The sequence below is a fragment of the Neofelis nebulosa genome, chromosome 9 (genome assembly GCF_028018385.1).
Source record: "Neofelis nebulosa isolate mNeoNeb1 chromosome 9, mNeoNeb1.pri, whole genome shotgun sequence".
NCBI lineage: Eukaryota > Metazoa > Chordata > Mammalia > Carnivora > Felidae > Neofelis > Neofelis nebulosa.
This window is the reverse complement of record NC_080790.1, coordinates 37,044,451-37,062,126: the sequence shown is the minus strand read 5'-3', so window position 1 is coordinate 37,062,126 and position 17,676 is coordinate 37,044,451. Positions and strand designations below refer to the sequence as shown.

General features: G+C 49.3%; 1 long non-coding RNA gene across 1 annotated transcript in view; it reads left to right on the top strand.

Moving 5' to 3' along the window:
• Window positions 1-17,676, top strand: part of LOC131484729 (uncharacterized) — a 151,012-nt gene that overhangs the window by 58,685 nt on the left and 74,651 nt on the right. Inside the window, exon 2 of the long non-coding RNA XR_009248413.1 lies at window positions 5,857-5,978. This is a non-coding gene — a long non-coding RNA (uncharacterized LOC131484729). The remainder of the gene's footprint in view (window positions 1-5,856; window positions 5,979-17,676) is intronic.

Below are 17,676 nucleotides of genomic sequence, written 5' to 3'. Positions count from 1 at the left end.
GAGGGAGGGCTCCTATTTCCTGTTCTCCTGCTGTCTGAGGCTGTGAAAGAGGAAATGTTCTGTAGCCTCACCGGTTTTCCTCATTCTAATCCTTGGGTGGACACTGTGAGTCCCGTGTCCCCATTTTTCAAAATCCAGCTGAGCTGTATTTCGGAGAGGGCCAGTGGCTCTGTGTTAAGCATCTGGCTTGACTCCTGCCTGCCTTGGGTGGCCTCACGTCAGTGTCCGTCACTCCAGAGCAGGTCAGGCCCGTCTGGCCTTGCGGTCCTGAAGGTCTGCGTAGCCGCCAGCTTGCATGGAAGGCTCAGCACGGGGGTTTCTCCCTGGCTAACTGCTGTTTGGTTTACACCTCTGGTAGGGGCGTGCGGGGAGGTGATCATGATCTGGTAACTCCTGTGTCTTCACCCGAAATGCACAGCGGGGCAGAACGTGGGACAGGAGAGGCACTGGGTGCGTGGGGTGATCTCAAATGGCAGTTTCCATTTTAGGTGTCTTCTCCAAGTCTGGCTGGGACGGCCACACCTGCAGAGAGGGCCCTGAATGGGACGTGCCCTACGTCTGGCGAGGCTGGGCCTCGTGACTCATAGTCCCCTTCTCTGTTCCATCTCCCCCACCCTTGCAAATCCCCGGCCTCCCCAGTGCCCTACCCTACCTGTTCCCACCACCCCAACGAGGCGGACGGTGGAAGCTGAGGAACATCTTGTTATCTGTGCGCACCTCCCTCTCTGCCACTCTCAGTGTCTTCCTCCTCCTCCTCTTTCTTCTTCTTTTCATACTTCCTGTATGGGGTTAGTGTTTTTCTTTCTTAATACTAAACAAACTATGTTTTTAATGTTTTGGGGGGGGGGGCGAGACCAGGGGCACCTGGTCACGTTGCCGCCTACCTGCCCGGTCGTGGGCTTCTGCTGGTGCCAGGTGTCGGTGCGAGCAGAGCTCTGAAGCCCAGTGGGTTTTGCCCCCGCTGCTCCTCCCAGGGTAGCAGTAAGGAGGGTCGAGCTGGTGAAAACATTATCCTCCTCAGGGAAAACATACTAAGAGCGAATGAAAGGAGGGCCACGGTGGGGCAGGGGGCCTGCAGCTTGGCTGAGAGAGCAATGTGATGACTTGGGAGGGGGAGGGTAATCACTGGTACAGGTTTAGTATCCCAAAGGGCTCAGCCTATGCCAGGCAGATGAGCAGTACCCAAAAAAGGAGATTGAGGGGCACATCGTGCCCACCTTCCTCCCCAGGTCACTCCAAGAACTTGTTGAAAGCCTCAAATAGCCTCTGAGTTGCTGGCTCTTTCCTGCCACCGTGGGGATCTCAGGAGAGAACCATCCAGTGAAGAACTTGCAAACAGTTGACTAAATGGAGAACATCAGTACATGGCCAATGTGCGGTCACCCGCGGTCACTAGGGACCAAGCCCATGTCTCCTTATCCAAGAGCATCGCTAGGTCTTCTGAACATCAGTCACCACTGGGGATTCTTAGGCATGTGTCTGAACCACCCTGAGACATCCCTGGGCCCCACTGCCAAAGTTTCCAATCTAGAAGGTCCGGGAAAGGGCTTGCAGATTTGCATTTCTAACAAATTCTCAGGTGATGTGATGCTGCTGGTCCAAAGACGCGTGTTGAGAAACACTGGTTAGGGCCATGGGCCGTGGGTGATGGGAATACCTAAAAGGCCAATGTCTGATGGACCTGTTGGCTGTCTCCATTTTCCCTCCAGCACCAAGTCCCTTCGTGTGCTCAGCACTGCCTCTACGATAAACCCAGTCCTTCAGAGTTTTGCCTCTCGTCGTAACTAGAGAGCAAGTTTACCCGTAGTTTTGGACTTTCACGGCGTCAACCAGACTACAGGTCTGCTAAAATGGTTTTGAGGTTTAGTTCTTTGAAAAGTGGGTTTTATCTCAAGGGTAGTGAAAGTGGCCAAGGCGAGGGGGTGGGGTGGCAGGACTGGACGAGGAAATAATCCAGTGAGGGCCACCCTTGGGTTGCCCAACACTCTTGTCTCCATTTCCATCTTCAGTACAGATGGAAGGAGGCATTTAATAGGCACCTCTCTGTACCAAAAGATGGGCAAACTTCCAAGATCCATGGGGGAACGAGCTGATTGAATCACCTGTGAGCTCCTGTTCAGCCCGGAAAGGGGGCAGAACATCTTGATCGGGATGCGAGGTGGGAAGGTGGTTGGCACCATTTCACCAGCTACTTGCAGAACTCCCTGTTGTCTTCCAGGTGGGAGGGAGGAGCCTAGTAGCGCCAACCTGAGAGGGCCGATGCCACGCTTAAGGGAGGGCACACGTCTGAAACTGTGTCTGACATATGGGATGTGCCCGATAAACGGTGGCCAAGAGGACCTGGGTGTGTTCTGGGGCAGCCCGGGGATAGGCTCGTGCTCTGCTAACAGGGGTTTTGAGGGACACGGAGTCTTTTCTGAACCACGTGTAGGTCTGTAATGATGCGTGGAACACTTTGCAAAAACTGCTTCTCAGGGGACATCCCCTCAGGAAAGGCTCTCGGTCTGCTCAGAGTTACGTGGCTTTGGCTCTAGAAATGGGAGCCCCCTTCAGAAACCAGGGAAGGGGGGCCCCTCAAGCGTGGGTTTCTCCCTCCCCTGCCCTGACATGTCTGGCAGCCCAGAAGCCTAATAATTTACACAAGGGACCCGTATCACTTATCTCCGAAGTTAATCTGTGATCGTTTTTGGCTGTGGCCTCGCAGTTTTAACTTTCTGAGACATGAAAACAGTGGAGTCCCAAGAGCTGGACACCTTGGTGTTGTTGAATACACTCTATCCTCCTGGGCAGCTGTTTCGAAATCTCAAAAAGTTGGCTCCCAACCCTGTCAGACTCCACCATGAGTCAGCACGAACAGGATGTGAGTGCCTGGCCTGTCATTTTCCCAAGCGTTGACAAAGACTCTGGTGCAGAACAGGCTCAAGTGTGTGTTCTGTACATGGGTGGCTGGGGGCTCTGGCTTGGCCTTTCAGCGGTGAGACATTGACAGCACCGTGGATGTTACAGCAAACTGAAGTCTCTGGCTTTGCTCCCCCGCCCCCGTGCCCCGGTCCTTACTGCCTGGGAAAGAGGCTTGGGTGAAACCATCCAGTGAACCATCTGGTCTGGGGGTAGATGTCTGAGCTACTGTTTTCTTCCCCCTTCTCAGTTTCCCATGCCTGGAGCCTTTCCTCTGCCATTAGGAACGGAAAGGGAAGGATCCGGGAGCTAGCTCAGGGAACATCCAGAAGGTCGCCTGGGCTCCATTTCGGGTCCAAGACGAGGGCTTGTATTTGCAGTGTGATGTTTGTGACCCTGGGGCCATGCCTCAGATCTGAAGGAAAGTGAAGTTGGGCGCGCAGGGGGAGACCTACTGGGGGGCCCTTCAATACTAGAGATGTAATTCAGCCAGACTGGGAGTGAGCACAGGAAGAACATGTGACCTTTGGGACTGTCCAATGTGAGGCTGGTGGTTTCCACCAACTATCAGTGGATGCTGGCATGTGGGAAGCCACATGTGTGACTGGCTCTTAATTAGGGGCAAATCTTTTAAAGTTCCTGAATGGGTTCTCCTAGGTTGTTTTTTGAATGGTAACTACATAGCAGGCCAACATGGAGCCATTATGGATTTTACTTATCCATGCAAGAGCTCCTGAACAAGCTAGCTCTGAATTTAGGGACTAGGTAGGAAGGATCCACATCTCGGTCCCAGTAGGGTCCCTTCCAGTCTGATCTTAGGACAGTTGCCAACTTCCTCCCTTCGGGTGCCTGTAAAATGAAGGTTGAGCACATGATCCTTAAAGCCCTTCCACGTCTCACTCTGTGATTTTGGTCAAGGTCTGCATGGTTGGATGTCTGTTACTAAAGTCTGCCCGGGCTGTCATACTTTGGTGTTTCATCCCTCAGAAGTGGGGTAACTGGAGGACAGCACAAGTTCCTAAGCCATCTCTCTATCTCAACGGCGACACTAGAGGACCCAGGTTTTCCCTTGCACCCTTCTCCCTGGCTGACACATTTCTTCGCTCCTATTTTCCCTTTGCCCGCCCAGGAAGGCACTGCATAAGAAATCTTGGGGTCAGTTTCCAGACGTTAAGTCACAATAGAAAATGCCAGCTCATAGGACACAAATCAGGAAGCTGGTTTTCCCAACAGATTCATCTGGGCAACGCTCTTCCCAGAATGTCAGATACCACAGAGCCAGATTTATCACCTTTCAGAAAGCCCGGTATTTCACTGCCACTGGCAAATGGGGCCCTTGACAAAAAACAAAACAAAACAAAGCAAAACAACAATAACAAAAACCCTCAGGCTGCAGGAGTTGATGTGAATCAGCTAACGCATTTGCACAGAAGGTTAGGGGAAAGGTAGAAGGAACAACAATACAGAGTTTCCAGAAATAAATGCAGACTATCACAAGTGCCACGCGAGTGTTGGGAATAGCAGGGACGATGAGTGTTAAGGGGAGCTTGAAACTCTGCCACTCAGTAGAACTCTGCCGGCAAAGGCTCCAAAGTCTCCTTGTGCAAAAAGGGTTTGGGAAGCACACAATGAATGAATTTCAACAGTTTTCTTTATTTCCTAACTTCTCAGCGTCTTTTGTATGCTACTGTGCATTGTGAATGAATCTCTAGGGGGAGGATGGAGTTTTTCCAAAATCGGGCACCCCTTTCCTCCCTTTTTACAGAGAATTTTGCGCCATTAACAAAGGTCAGGAAATGGGAAGGGGCAGGGGCAGCTGGTTTTCCTGGGAGACTCACGGCTGCATCTTGGGCAGGTTGCACATGGAGGGGACGGCAAACCCAAGGAAGCTCTGAGTAGACAGGCAGAGCCCGTATCTTCTCTGCCCATCAGCAAGCAGTGCCCTGTCAGAGAATACGTCTGCAAAAGTACAGACCGGTGTGGATTTGACCTCCCTCCCATGGCAGTTCTGTCTCCTGCCTTCTCTTCCTCCCCTGGAATGTCTGAGCCACAGATTTAAACGCAAAGCTGGCTTGCAGGGCCATGATCTTTGGGGGAGGGGACATCATCTATATTCCTGCATTGACCTGTCCCTCTGCCTGCCTTTGGAAGGATCCTTTCACTTGTTTGGGAACTGAGAATAAGCTTCCGCAAACAACCTGCTGCTTGGGAGCCAAACCATACTGGTCTCAAGTGGCAAAGTGGTTTCAATTAGAACCTCTGTCCTTAGAGCTGTCTCAGCCCTCTGCTGTCCTCAGGGCTTTTGTATGGTCAGGGGCCCCTTCTCCCTCCACCTCATTGAGACTCCTTGGTGCCAGTAGCTCCATTCGCGATGTTTTGGTGCACCTGGGAGGCTCTCTTGGGATGGAAAGAGGACAGGGGACCAGAAGTTCAGCCTCCATATTCCTTGTCCCTCCTCACTGGGCTGCAATTCCCTGGTGACCTCTCTCACGTCTCTTTGGACCCTTGAGGAGTGCTGCTCGGTGTAGCACCTGGGCAAACACTGAGCAAATACCAGACTTGTCCTGAAAGTCCTGTGTGACCCTTTAACAAGGCCAACAGGAGCACATAGGGGAAGAGACTCAATGTGCCCCAGCAGTAGACCCTGACCCAGAAGGTCAGAACTAACTTCAGCTTTCAGTAAACAGGTAGTGGGCTTCTGGGAACATCTGCCTTTTCTGTCTCTTGTGAATTATTTTTAAACGAACGCCCTGCTGCCCACCCGCCCCACCCCCCATCATCACCGCCCGCAATGTTCGTTGATTATCGCTGTTTGAATAGGTGGTGATAAATTTGATTCCCCAGCTCACTGTGGCATTTATGATCTGTCTTTCCCTTTTCGGTTTCCATGTACTGGAGTGACTGTCTCTCAATGCGGTTGGCAGTGACCTGTGTTTTTCATGCATGTTTTTGTTTCAGAATAACTGGGAGGTGAAACAAGAAGCTCTATGACGCAGTTGATCGAAAATGACACAGACACAGAAAAGTCAGGACTCGGCCCCCTCCAGTGCCTCCACCTGCTGCCCACGGCCAGAGTGCAGGTGAAGGGTTTCCCCTGGGGCTTGATCCTAACTAAACCCCGGAAGACGTTTGGAACTCTTTTTCCACACCTACTCTAATCGTGGCCTGTTAATGATCACACTCAAATCATCACTAACTTTGAGCTTTCTACTGGAAAGCTCTGTCTTCTCAGCTGCCTCCGTTTCTTCCCCCGCGCATCAGTCACCCTCGTTCCACGAGGTTTCTTGGGCTCATACTGTTATGGCATGTTCTAGAGTTGAGTTGGATGGGACCCACTCTGTCCCTCCCCCTTCCCAGCACTTACCAATATCAACAATTATGCTGTTTGTTCACTCATTAATTGGCCGTGTACCTCTCTACCTGCCTTCCAAATTTCAGTTCAATAAAAGAAGATTCTAGTCTGTCTCATTGCCCAGTCTGTCCTCAGCACCTGGTGCTCTGCTCAATAATTATGTGTTGACTGGATCCATTGTCTTATCACTTCTCACACTGACTCTGCGATATTGAGTTGCCCAGTATTCTAACCACTGTTTGGCGGATGAGGAAATTGTGAATCCATTTACCTCTGGTGATCTAAGGGGGTAAATGGAGTGGCCAAGGTGGGGACACAGGCTTTCTGTCAGTATACCGGCCGGCAGGAAAGGTTGATCATAAACTCTCTATTACCTGGATAATCAGATTCTCACCTGAAACCAAGTTTTGCCTTGCAAATCAATGTCCTTAGGTTAAATCTCATTTGCTTATGTTCCTGGAAGATTAAAGGCAACCATGTAGCAGAGGGATGTGTCCTCAGTGGGGAGTCTGGAGTATGGGGCCCTTGTCCTCGCTCTGCAAGCTGTTGCCTGGGTGAATCATCTAACTTCTCTAGGTGCTACTTTCCTCGGCAGAACACCAAGAAGACCAGATGATCCCAAAGATCCCACCCTGCCCTGAGGTTCCTTTCCCTTCTCTGCCAGTTCTGTTTTTCAGAGTCTAGAACTCTGAGGAGGCAGTGCAGAAAGGTATTGTGGGGAAACACAGGCAAAGCCCCTGAGAATACACAGAGCCCAAGCCCAGTTGTGGGTTTATGGACGTGCCCCATGGGGTGCTCACACATACCGAAACCCCTTTAGACACATCCCTGTCCTGGTATATTTCGTTCTCAAGAACAACAGGAGGAGAAAAAATAAATTGAACACACAATTCTAGGTGGATGGGGCAATGGTTCTGAACCCTGGCCAGACGTCAGAATTACCCAGGAGTTTTCAAAAATCCAAATGTCCAGGCTCCAAATGCCCAGGTAATTCTGTCATGTAGCCAAGGTGAAGAACGGTTGATCTGGGGCCAAGTTGCCCAATATGGCTAGTAGCCACGAGCCACATGTATCTCCTGAAAACTTAAAACGTGGCTGTGTGACTGAGGAGCTACATTTGTAATTCCTTTTTATTTTAGTTAATTTAAATGTAAACATCCACATGGGGCTGTGCTTGTTGCATTGGAAAGCACAGATCTAGAACACATGTATCATCACAGAAAGTTCTACCAGACAGCTCTGTCTGGGTGAACTCTGAGGCCTATAACCACCAAGTGAAATTACACTGAATGAAAGGGAAGTTTAAGGTAATTATCTCAGTCTGTTAATTTGACTAGGGCCTGCTCTCCTGTCTTGGGCCTGCAATATATTTTTCATCCACCTCTTGAGCCCGGGCTTGGGCAGCAGCAAGAACGACACGCTTTCAAAGCAGTGCATGGTAGGATCCGGAAGAATTTACAATACCTACAAAGGTCCAAGGCTCTGACTCAAGTCATTTGGCATTGACTCTGGCTATTCCTTCAGTTTGCATCTTTGAAGCCCCAGCTCTGGAAAGGGAGCTGTCTGAGTGATTGTTTCATTACCAGAATGTAGGACAGTGGGAAGCAGGCCTTCCAGGAAGAACTTTTGGAAAAGCAGATTGCCAAGGGGTGGGGGGGGTGGGGAGGGTTGGAGTGCTGCAGGAGTTTGGAGTTCTGTAGGAATTCAGGCTTTGAGATGGGCTCACTAAGGCCACTCAGCCAGCTCAGCCAGTCTGGGGTTACAGCTGGAGAAGCAGAAGCCAGAGCTGAATCATTTTCTGCTTATCACTCAGAGACTGTCAGAGTTTTTTTTCTTTTTTTGGAGGGAAAGCACCTTACAACAAATAATAATACTATTTTGAATTTCGAAGCTTTCCCTTTTTCAAAGCACTTTACCACCTCTGACTTATTTTGTCCTCACAACAAGGCCATAACCTAAGTAGGGAAAGGGTTTTTAGTGCCTGTCTAACACCCTGAGCAAAAGCTCAATATTGTGGAAAGAATTAAACAGTAAAAGCGGAGACTCTGAGGCATTATTTTGTCCTCTCTGGTCACACTCAAGCACGTAGCAGCATAGCTAGAACCAAACATACCTGAATGTTGCACTCTTACAGTGGATTGTGTTTTTCAAAAGGACATAGGCTTCACATTTGTTCTGTCTCATTTCACCCTAGCTTTCTAACTCCTGCGAGTTGATGGTTGGAGGCCATTTTTTCCTCAGAGGTTTGTGTGACTGGCAAATGTGATAAATACACCTTCAGTGTCTCCCCACCCCCACCCCCAAGTTAGTTTTAAAGTGGAGTGTGGGACAGAACAGAGGACAGGGCCCCTGTGGGTCTCCATGGGAATAGCTCTGCTTCCCTCCAAAGGACAGAACTGGAGCAAAAAAAAAAAAAAAAAAAAAAAAAAAAAAGAAGCCATAGACCGACACGGTCACCTTGGAGCCTTCAACTCTCTCTACGTGTAGAGCTGCCGAGAATCATTTCAAACCTCACTTGCCAGTGGGGAGAAAACACCCAAGAGTCTGTGTTGAGATCGAGTGGGTGGCCTAGCCAGGACGGCCATCTCCAGCAGCGGGCATGGGAGTAGAGGTAGCAGGACCGAGGTAATGCCATGGTCTGACCTCTTTGGGAAGGTTGTCCCAGCTACTGTGACTTCTCCTGGTCATTCCATCATCTGGCCCATCTTTGGTATCTTATGTACCTAGGATACGATGAGAGGTTTTCAGATGCTTTACTGAAAGCAAGACGCACTTTCTGGGGCATTCCCCTAATCGACTGTTCTGGTGAAGCTCGTCAAAACAGGAAATGAGGTTAGCATGGAATGACTTTCTCTCAGAGAACTCGTGGTGCCTCTTAAAGACCACCACTTTCTTCCCAAATGCTTGTGAACTTTGTCTGATGCCTCTTCTGGGTTTGTCCGGAAACTGGAGTGAGTCTGCTCTTCTGTAGTTTTTAGAACCCGTTCCTTCGGAAAATGGTGGTGATACTTGCTCGTTCCCAGCCTTCCAGCCCCTCTCCCTTGCACCTCAGTATCTCGAAGATGTCTGCAAGTTGCTCTGGAGTTAGAGGTGCGCATCCTTCAAGCCCAGCAAGAACGTGGCTCCGTGCACGTGCCCTTGGCTGAGGTGGTCACACGGGGGCTTTAGGGAGTTCCCTCCTCATGCTGCTTGGCCCCCATGCTCCCTTTTCATCAGATGTGCCAGTAAGAGAAACGAATCCAGTGGATGAAAACTTAGTGAAAACAACCCACTTTCTTGCCCTGCTCCACGTGTGGGCATCTGGCTCAGAAAGGCACTGTAGTTGAAACAGCTGTGCCCAGCTTCCTTCACGTGAATCCCCACGCAGGGTTCTTTGACTCAGTTTTCAAAAGCAGTGAGGGTTTCATAGTCTGGGCGAGCGGCAACATGCTTATCTCTGCTGAGGCTTTCTGACAAATGGCTTGACCTCAAATTTCTAGATTTACATGTCTTTTTGTTAACACTGAGCTCCTTTCGAGTCACATTCGCTTTTACCCAGTAGAAGGGAGTCAACCTGGAGAACGTCTGGCCTTGAGTCACAGGCGTCCACGGAGGACTGATGTCTCCAAACAGGAGAAGTGGATTACCTCCTGGAGGTCTGCCTATGCATTATGCTCTCACTTCTGTAATCGTGGGTCTGCCTCCCTTTTAACATGACGTAGCAGGACCTCAAAAGCCACTCTGGGTCCCCATGATGAGTGGGACATGCTCTCCTTTAACCTGGGGTCCCTGCCTCACTTTTTCCAGGTCTACAACAGGTACCGCCTTTTCAGGGACGGTCACTTAAGTAGTTGGATGGATAAACGTGCACCTAGAACAATCCCAGCTACCACCTGAGGCTTTCATTTGTTCGGGACACAACTTTTGGTGGTTCACACATTACAGTTAGCTCTTGAACCACATGGGGGTTGGGAGCACCAACGCCCCACACAGTTGAAAATCTGCCTATAGCTTTTGATCCCCCCAAAGCTCAACTACTAATGGCCTACTATTGACCGGAAGGCTTACCAACAACAAACGGTTGATTCACACATACCTTATTTGTTATATGTATTATTTTTATTAGGCCGTAAGCCATATTAAGCAAATTACAAAGAAGGGAAAATACATCACAGTGCTGTACTGTAAAACATCCAGGTATAAGTGGGTCTGCTCAGTTCAAACCCATGTTGTTCAAGGGTCTGCTGTATTTCCAGGCCTCATCACAGGCCCCAGAGATGGCATTATTATCCTTTTGTTTCAGTTAAGAAAACTGAGTTTCGGGGCACCTGGGTGGCTCCGTCGGTTAAGCGTCCGACTCCTGATTTTGGCTCAGGTCATGATCTCACGGTCGGGTGTGTGAGTTCAAGCCCCGCATCGGGTTCTGCACTGACAGTGCAGAGCCTGCTTGGGATTCTCTTCCTCTCCCTCTCTCTGCCCCTCCTCTGCTCGTGCTCTCTCCCTCTCTCTCTCAAAATAAGTAAATAAAACGTTAAAAAAAAAAAAAAAGGAGTGTGACTGGTAAGTGACAGAGGAAAGATAGCTGAACATAACTGAAAACAGAAGGCAATCAAAAGTCCAAGGGTCCCTGCCGAGTCCTGGGCACCCCCTCCGCTGAGCAGAACTTCAGGCCCACGCGGCAGCTACCTGAGCCTTTTCCTTCCTCCCTCAACACTGGCAGCCATGTTGGTCTTGCCTCCTGCCCTCTTAGCAGAGGGTCTTTGGCAGGGCGGGGGGGTGGGGGGCAGGATGTGGATACACTTTGGTTCTGCAAACTGCCCACTACTCCAAGTGTGGTTGGAAGGTCAAAAAAGGCAGAGGTCCCGCCCTGGCCCCTGGCGTCAGAATCTGCCTTCTCACCAGATCCCAGAAGACCCGTGAGCACAACTGCTAGAGCTCAGCTCTCTGGGCCTCTTGAGGTCAGAGCTCTGTGGTAACACCTTCTACCTCCAGAGCCCAACGTGTGCCTGCCTTACGTAGGTGGTGAGGAAATGTTGGTAAAGTGAATTTGGTCTTTATTCTTCTGAGAAGCTAGTTGGGGAATTTGGGGGGAATCAGTCAGAGGCTCTCTGGGGTGCCAGGCAGGCCCCCACCCCTCAGCAAACAGTGAGGCTGTTTGAGAGTCAAGGGGACGGAGAAGGGTATTGGGCTAAGAAACCATAAAAAGAGTTACATCAGTAGAAGGGGTTGCTGCTGCTGTTTGAGGAAGAAAAGCAAAAACGAGGGAAATGTGGCATCCAAAACAGGGTCCCGCCTGCAGCCCTTAACCATTCTTACTCCATTATTTTCATCTTTGGAACCTCTAGAGGCGGAAGAACACAGCCCTGTAATCGGTCACTGTCTTTAAGTTACCTTCCGTCCGTCTGCTGTTTTCTTTCCTCCAGAAGTTACTTTACCGACCGTAACTCCCCCACACTCCTGTCATCTCTTTGAGAAGGAAAAGCTATTTGGCGGTTCATCGCCGGTTCTGGCATGGCTGCCTTACCACGAGCACAGTCAACAACGGGAGCTTGAGCATGAGCGTGTGCGCGTGCATGCGTGTGTGTGTGTGTGTGGGGGGGGGTGACCGTGGGTGTCGGTAGTGCGCGAGCACCTGTGTACGTGCCGCGGTGTGCGTGGTGGGTGTCTGTGCGTGGGTGGAGGGGCGTGGGGGCGGGCGTGTTGTGTATACCGTGGGAGTCCCTGCTGTGCGCAGGCGGGTGGGTAAGCGGGTTATCTGGGATGTGTGCGGGTTGTGGGTGGGTGTGTTTGTGCGCGGCACGGGTGTTGAGCACACCCCTTATTGGGGGGCTCTCTTCAGAGCCCCGCAGAACTCCTCATGGCACCACCCGAAGAGGAGGCAGCACCTCAGGAAGGATGTACCCGGGACAGGATCACCTGAACAGAGGCCCCATCCTCCTGCCCTCCTCGCTGACCTAGGGCCAGTCGAGGGGCACATCGGCCTCCAAGTGTCGTGTCTGGTGTCCGTGCTGGAGGACAGCTGAGTTCCTTTCCCAGCACTACCTCTCCTGCTGGCACCCACAACAATGCCTTCTCTTGCACAGGCAGCCAAGGCCAACCATGGATCTACTGGGCTGCAATATGCTGACATAGATCCAACCACGGATCTACTGGGCTACTGGGATCTACTGGGCTGCAATATGCTGACAACACATGAGGGTGAACCACCCGGTCCCCGAGCAGCTGGTGCCCGGTCTGCTGTCCGCGTGCGGTCCCTCGGCAACAGCACTGCTCCTGTTAGGTAAAGGCTACCTCACTTTCCTTGACACGTCTCTTCCGAAGACAGTCATGGCCCTTGAAGGTATGGCCAGTGCTGGGGCCTTTCCTTTAGGGTTGGAACAATGGAGACCCCATTAATTACAAGACTCAGGTAGACCCGCCCCCAGTTCTGGTCTGCCTGGTCCCTGGCAAGCTGTGGGATCTCTGAGCTTTGGTTTCCAACTTCATCCTGTCAACTAGGAGGCTGTTTGCAGTAATGCATGAAAGCATAATGTACAGATTCAGTTATGGTGGCTGTGATCATTATTATTTTCATTTGTAAAGATTGAGGATTAAAAAAAAACCAAATATATCAGGAAATAGTAGGAACATACCGTCAGTAAAAATACTTGGGTAGGGTCCTAATGACCTAAGCTATAAATATAAAATATGAAAAGGAAGAAAAGATCTAAAAGGCAGGGGGGCCAAGACAGCAGTCTCAGAAAAGGAGAATAGTCTTAGAGAGAGAGAGAGAGAGAGAGCACGCGAGTGAGAGCTGGAGAAACATAGGACCAGCCTTCCAGAACTCTGCTTCCTCTTCTTGGGACAAGCGTGACAGGCCCTGATTCCGAATCTGCAGAGCCAGACGTGGTATAGAAGCATCGATTTGCTTTAATGTAAATATTTTGATGTCTTTCTTTGCCTGAACTTTTAACCTTGCTGGTAAACAGGGTAGGTAGAATAAATGATTGTTTTTCTGAGAACTGACTTTTGAGGAAACGGGGGGGAAAAGGATTTTTATTAGCTAAATTGTCAGTCTTGTGCATGATTGAAAACCTCACTTTGCTGCTTCTCAAAATCTGCTTCAGGAGACCAAGAACTGCTTTATTCTAATTTCTGAAAAGGAAAACTGTAAAGTATAGAAATACACCAATTCAAAAACAGCAAAACTTACAAAGACAATGGAGGGAGGGGAATCGTTCTGTGGAAGGTTTCTGAAATGAGAAGAACAATTCAATTAAAGTCCAAGTTGTTTCTAATTAGTGATTTTCCAGGGGGCGCCTGGGTGGCTCAGTCGGTTGAGCGACCGACTTCGGCTCAGGTCATGATCTCTCGGTCTGTGAGTTCAAGCCCCGCGTCGGGCTCTGTGCTGACAGCTCAGAGCCTGGAGCCTGCTTCATATTCTGGGTCTCCCTCTCTCTCTCTCTCTGCCCTCTCCCGCTCATGCTGTCTCTCTCTGTCTCTCAAAAATAATTAGTAACTTTCCGCCCTCCATTACCCTGTGGACTCTGATTAAATGCTCATCTCCTCACTCCATTTCCATCCGTTGTCACCTCTGAGGTCTTGGGATGGAAGTCAAGAGGGCATCGGAGGTCCTGACCTCAGAGCGAGCCGTGAAATAGACTTGCAATATGCAAGATACTACTTTTCTCTCCCCAGGCAGGCAGTGTTTTGTTTACAAGCACTGTCCCTGCCAGTGGATTGTCCAAGAATATTGTGTAATAAATGGAACAATGACAGGGAACCAACAGAATGGGGGAGACACGGATTCTAGCACAAGTTTTCCACCTGAAAGTGTCATTTAACCTCTGCCCTGCGATTTCCTTAGCTATGAAATGAAGATACGACTTTTTGGCTTCAAGCCCCATGGAGTTGTTGTCAAAATACAAGACCTGATTCAAAGTGATACGTGCACCCCAATGTTTACTGCAGCATGATTTACAACAGCCAAGGTATGGAAGCAGCCCAAGTGTTCATTAATGATACGGATACAGATAAAAAAGGTGTGTGTGTGTGTGTGTGTGTGTGTGTGTGTATACACACACAATGGAATATTATTCAGCTATAAAAAAAGAAAGAAATCTTGCCATTTGCAATGACACAGATGGAGCTAGAGGGTATTATGCTAAGCAAAATAAGTCAGTCAGAGAAAGACAAATAGTATGCGATTTCACTCATATGGAAATTTTAACAAACGAAACAAATGAGCAAAGGGGCAAAAAGAGAGAGAGAAACCAAGAAACAGGCTCTTAACTGTAGAGAGCAAACTGAGGGTTACCAGAGGGGAGGCAGGTAGGGGGATGGGATTAAGGAGTGCACTTGTGATGGGCACATGGTGTTACATGGAAGTGTTGAGTCACTCTATTGTGCCCCTGAAACTAATATAACACCGCATGTTAATGATACGGGAATTAAAATTAAAAACTTTAAACAAAAACCCAACAAGATCCAAAATATGCTTTGAAATAGTTAGAGGGAAAAAGGAAACCCTCTCCATGCTCAGATTGTGATGGAGTCCCACCAACGTTGTAACAGATGACTGTACATCCTTTGGGTTCAGAAGACTTGATGGAGACCCCAGTCTTGGAATGACTCTCCTGCCCCTCACTGTTTGCACCTACGATATGTGTGCCTGTTGGTTGAATGCTGGTGGAATTTCTTTCAAATAATGCTCCCATTGGGAGGGAAAACTGAGGACATTGAGAATAAATGTTTCAAGTCTTCTGAGATAGGGTGGTACAGATAGGACTTCTAAGGAAGTTTCTCCCCGCCTTCTTATAAGAAGGATGAAGGGGAGGAGAGGGAGTCCCAGAAGAGGAAACAAATGGCCGCATCTTTTTAAAGATGGGATTGAAAAAAACCCACAAAGCGTGTTAAGAGAGGCAGCTCGTGAGAAGCCAATTCCTAACGCTCTCGGTCCTCATCCTTCTCCCCTCCTTTTCCTCTCAGAATAAATTAAAGAACCGGCTAAAATCCAAATTGTGTGTGTGGTATCTTTATCTGATCAACCTCATCCTCTAATCACATCTTATCTTTGCTTGTAAAGCAGCTCCCTTCCTGTTCTCCAGGCACATTACTTCTTTAAATGTTATGAACACACACACATATGAGTCAACCCTGCAGAAAAACAGAACTGAAGGTCTTCTTCCTCTGCAATTCGTTGGGAGGCTTCATTCTGGAAGGCCTGAGCTGGCCTTACTAGCAAACGGTTCCACACATCCCAAAAGCTCTGCAAACAGCTCAAAGCAAACAAGGTGGGCCATCAGATGAATACTAAAGAATGGAAATATCATTCATTTCCCCATCTGTGTCCTTCCTAGACGACAGGGAGCATCAGTCACTGCAAGTTTGTTGAGACTGGTAAGTTAGAGGATTTATTTGGAAAGCTGTGTTAATAAGATATTTTATTTTAAAAAAATTTTAACATGTATTTATTTTTGAAAGAGCAGACAGAGCGTGAGCAGGGGAGGGGCAGAGAGAGAGGGAGACACAGAATCCGAAGCAGGCTCCAGGCTCCGAGCTGTCAGCACAGAGCCCGACGCGGGGCTCGAACTCAAGACCCGTGAGATCATGACCTGAGCCGAAGTCAGACACTTAACCGATGAGCTAGCTACCCAGGTGCCCCAAGATATTTTTGAGAAACTCAGTTGTGCGTGGTTAATGCTATCTTTTCTTCCCCTTGATTCATTTCAAACCGTTGAAGTTGGAAAGTTGGGGGGGCTGTTTTAAGATGCACTAAGCTGAAAAGAGTCATTTTGTTGTGGTGGTGTTTATTGTCACTGTTCTTGTTGGCTGGTTGGTTCTAGTGTCTACAAGGCCCCTCCTCTCTGGGTTCCTGGGTAATGACCAAGCCAGTGTTTCTCCAGCCAGATGGTGAAATGGGTGCTTTTAAGGCAAAGGCAACATGAGTCGTGTCTCTGAATGTCATTCCTTTGTGTGTGTTTCTACACTGAGCGTTCTTTGCAAAATTACACAAATACTTGTATGTAAGCTGCAGTCTATGTAAGAGTGGGCCCCATTATGGAAAAGGGTAGATTTAAAAGTATTCCTTCCGTCGGCGAATAAATCTTCCCCATTACCTCATCATTACAACTGTTAGTCACATTTGAAACTCCTTCGATTTCCTTCTCCTAACCTCCTCCCCCATCCCGCCTTGGAAAAAGGCCTCCCTCGTGTAGCAAAGCGTTTGTGACTTTGGCATAAAATACAATCTCTGATTCCCACCACACCCATCCAAATTCAAAGAGAAACGCATCTTTCTATCAAATTGAGACAGGAGTGTAATATTTATTGAAAATCTATGAGCCTATATTGTTCTCAAAAGCACTTCCACACACTCATCCATGGCCCCATGGGGCAAGTAGCAAAATCATCCTCATTTTAAGACAGAGAAATGAAAAGGTGCCTGGGTGGCTCAGTCGGTTAAGCATCCGACTTTGGCTCAAGTCATGGTCTCACGGCTCGTGAGTTTGAGCCCCACATCGGGCTCTGCGCTGCCGGTGTGGAACCTGCTTGGGTTTCTCTCTCTCTCTCTCTCTCTCTCTCTCTCTCTCTCTCTGCCCCCTCCTACTTGTGCTTTCTCCCTCTCTCAAAATAAAAAAGCATATAATGTATTATAATGTATTTCTAATCATCTGGAGCTCCAAATTCAGTAGCAATCATTTAAAGAGAGAGAGAGAGAGAGAGAGAGAGAAATGAAGTCTCAGGGTGGGCATGCAACTTGCCCAGAGACCCAGTTAGGAAGTGGCGAAGCTGACACTCAGAGCAGGTTGGTTTAACCAAATATTTTAAAAATTTCAATTTAATTTGTGAAACAGCCCTATCTGGTGGGTATGATTGTCCCCAACCTATCACCAATCCGGCAGGTCTGAGGCAAAGCTGTACAACCAAAGACCGGCAAGACTTGGAGGAGGCACCCATGGCCGCCTGGCTCCCATCACCGGCCGCCAGGGAGATGGGTGCTCCTGGGTGCACTTCATTGCCTCCCTGTCCACACGCAGGCTGACCACTCCTTGTGCTCCCTGTGCATCGTAGAGTCACCTCCTTCTAGAAAGGAATTCCCTTCGGAGCCGCCGTGCCTCTCCCTCCTCTCTGTGAGAGGCATCTCCTGCTTTCTGAGTTTCAGCCCAGAAAGGAGGTGGGGAAACTTGGAAAATAGGAGGTCTTGCTCTTCTGGACTCACCGGCACTCAGCCCCAGGGACTATAACCACGATGCACCTGACAGCAGAGTCGCAGCCTGGAACCTGGAGACGTTTGCCGGGAATTCTCCGAGTCTCTTGTTGAGGCACAGTGGCCAGCTGTCCCGGATTCGGCAGCGGGGGGCCCCGTGCGGGTGATACTTGGCAGATCATCTCGAGCAGAGGGGTACAGGGTGAGAGCATCACCAGAACACTTTGTCTCCCGGAAAGCTCATTCCACTCATCCTTCC